This window comes from Schistocerca americana, chromosome X, assembly GCF_021461395.2.
Source record: "Schistocerca americana isolate TAMUIC-IGC-003095 chromosome X, iqSchAmer2.1, whole genome shotgun sequence".
Lineage (NCBI taxonomy): Eukaryota > Metazoa > Arthropoda > Insecta > Orthoptera > Acrididae > Schistocerca > Schistocerca americana.
Window position 1 is genome coordinate 921,083,376 of NC_060130.1, and position 3,758 is coordinate 921,087,133.

Here is a 3,758-nt window from a genome sequence, read left to right on the forward strand (position 1 = left end):
GAGAAACGAGGTATCCCTCCTGTGTGTGAAACATAAATCGGTATATTTCTACCCTAATCTTCTTGATTACAAAATTAGGCTTGGCAAAATTTGAGCACAAAATAGGTATTATCTTGGGAAAATATGCGAAGCGACGTAAAAAACACACTGAGTCCTGCCGCTTCGTAGACTGAATTCGAGAAATGTCTTGCTAAGTTATTGCCCACTCTGGTATTACGTTGTGCCAAAATATTAAGTTTTTTTTTCATTTTATTTTATTTGGTTTGATGCAGAGTTCGCTCACCGGCTACAATTATTGCACATTATTATACAAAAAAGGACATTGGTCGGATTTTATTACAAAATATGAAACATAATTAAACGAAATAACGTGTCAGCAAAGTACGTTAGTCTGACTGCATCATTACAATAAAAGCCACGGAATTGTATCATAAGATCCATTTATATTCATACATAATGAAATATGAGACAGCCCAAATTTTGAAGTTACTCTTTATGAAGACTGAAATCGCAAATACATTTGCCAATATTTTTAAAATATTAATTTTCAAAATATTTTATAGTGTGTTTTTTGACGATGGTATCTATCACATTCTATGAATATATGTGCAATGTCTTCCTCAATGAGACAGAAATCACCGTCTGAAGAAGGAATGAATTTTAATAAATGTCTCTACATATAGCCTCCTACAGTCTTTTAAGAGTAACAGTTTCTACTCTTGTGGGTGCCAAGTTGAAAAACCAAGGTTGGCATGGAATATGTTGCTGAATCGCACAGTACCATGTGCCTTTGATGTTACGGTTCATGCCCACGAACTTTGTCGATTCCCTTTTTGCTTGTCGGGTGAAATTACCATGAAAATCACTGTATTGTATGAGTATGTCGACGTGGAGTAGATGCCGCACTGTTTTCGCCAGTTGATCTACACCTCCGTTGCCGTTAATTCCAACATGTCCCGGTTACCGTCGAAAGTGAGCCCATTGACGCAGCTGCTTTACCCGACTGAGACTTCGCAGTATTTCGTATCCCTAACGATCGGCTGCCCTTATAAGAGACTGAAAGGTACTTACCGAGTCAGTCCATGCTGGGACCTCTTCGACATGTAAGTCGACTATGTAAAGTATAGCTTGGTGAATGGCGTACAACTCCGCGGTTGTATCAACGCTAGAGTAAGCAACAGGAAATATTGTCGACGCCCTGTCTCATCATTAAAAAATGCGACTCCTGCAGAGATGTAAATTTTGGAACCGTCCGTGTACAATTTATAGCAGTCTGCCAGCTACGATACAATTTTTCTAATGTAGAAGCTCCCGGGCTTACTAGGGGTTTCGAATGTTTTAGGTATGTGATAATCACATACAGCACAGTGAATTTTTGAAGAGATATCGTTTGCTTGACATAACATGTCCTCTGCGAAACTTATGTTAACACTGTCCTTTCGGATGTTTCAGGATTTCTCCATAGTATATGATATTGGAATATTAAATTTTACTGGAAGGAAGCTATGAGCTTGTGACATTAATTCCTAAATATGAATTTGCTACTGGTAATTCATTTTAAGAGTGGAGATTGCTGGTACTATTTACAGAAGCAGGAAAAGTATCTGGATGAGAATTAAAAAGTTTTTGAAGTCGTTCAAAAAATGGTTCAAATGGCTCTGAGCACTATGCGACTTAACTTCTGAGGTTATCAGTCGCCTAGAACTTAGAACTAATTAAAGCTAACTAACCTAAGGACATCACACACATCCATGCCCGAGGCAGGATTCGAACCTGCGGCCGTAGCGGTCGCTCGGTTGCAGACTGTAGCGCCTAGAACCGCACGGCCACTCCGGCCGGCTTTGAAGTCGTTCTTTTCTATTTGCTGGTTATTTCCGTGACGGACAGAATAGAAATTAAGAAATGGAGGAGAATGTCCCGCGAATAACATTGCGCCAGGGGAAAAGGCATGTGAAAGGCAAGAAGGCTTCGGAAGCTCATCTCCGCTCAGCGACGGCTTAACGACGATATTCCGCTAAACTGGAGTAGCACGGAAAATGGAAAGCGTACTTTCTAGACAGCATTTGGAATCTCACTCCTCTCGAATACCAGACGAATTTACACAACACTGTGTTATCCTGTTGTGTGACAACTCCGTAAACTGCACTGGGAGATGTACAACATCGGAAATGAAAGTGTGAACAAATGACAGAAGGTGGAAAAGAAAATGATTATTTTTTACCACTAATTAAACAACTTTAACGTCTCTGTCAGTTCGAATGTAGGTAAGATTTAAAACTGAAGAAGCCACTGTAGACATGCTTGAAATGTTCAGAAATGGAAAAAAATGCATTTCACAAAATACAACTGCTATAATCGTACCATTGGGACAAAACTAGAAATAGTCAACTCACACAAATATCTGGATGCAACTGTTTGTGGGAATATGAAGATAAAGAAATAGGTTGAATCGAAAGGTAGGGTAGGAGACAGACTTCCGTCCATATAGTGGGATAACGGGAAAATGTTGGAGACTGCTTACGAAACACCCGTGCTACCCATCCTAGAATATTACTAAAGTGCGTAAAACTGATACCGCACAGGACTAACAAGGGGTATTTAATGGCAACTGGCACGAATCTAGGTCCAGGGGTGTCACAGTATGTTGTTTTCTTCTAATCCGTCCCAACGCACACCAGTGTTGATCGCTGCCACTCCCACTTTCCACGTCCCATAGTTTTCGTTTTAAGAATATTCGTAACAACGGTAAACACAACATGTTTTAATAAAATAATAATAATATTATCTTCCTTATATTAACTTATAGTAGACCGTTTTTTCATAGCTTACGATAATAATTACTAACAAGATTCCAAATCGAAGTGAGCACAGACAAGGGGTATTTAATGGCAACTGGCACGAATTTAGGTCCAGGTGCATTTAGTACTAAGATTATGAAGTAAGGCCTGCAGACTATGGCGAAGCAAGCACTCAAGAACCACGTACTCAAAAACCGTGTCTAATCAGCTATTGAAGGCAGGTATAGCCATACTGTATCTTTTCGCTTAGTAGTTTAATGGATGCACATTATTCACACGTGAAATGGCAGACACAGGCTCCACAATTGCTTCCATTTGCCACACAATAGCAGCCCATAATGTCTGTTATACCTTGTGTGAAATAATTGTGCTGGTAAGTGCAAAGATAAAATTAAATCGTAAAGCATTTCACAAACTTAGCAAAACACAAACTGATTCCATTAGGACTTATTTATACACTGAACTTAACCGGAACTGTGAATACGGTTTACAGTAACAACACTAACACATGTTTACTGCATGATGCATTCACGGACAATAACAGAGGAATGTGTCCTCATTCGTTTACTGAATTCTGTAGGTCGTTCGTAGCAGCAAAGAGCTTGCAGTAGGAGAAATATGTTTCACAACAGCGAAGATGAACAAGTGCCCATAGTTCTTAAGGTATGCATGCTGGATCAAATGTTTACTGGACATTTTTCTTGTTTTTCTCCATATGAAACACTTTCTGTTAACACTTTCTGTTTACATTTTCACAATCGAGCGAGCTCTTTGTTTTTTTGGGCTCTCTTACCACGTACCCCGTTCCCCTCACCTCGCTGTATAACGGGTGCCAATAGTACCAAATATGTTTTCACTGTATGCTATTCCTTGCGTAATTCACAGAAATGGAGAGTCTCTAAACAGGTCGTCAGTAACTAAGTAAAGAATATGATCCAAAACCAACTCAGTTGAATAAGG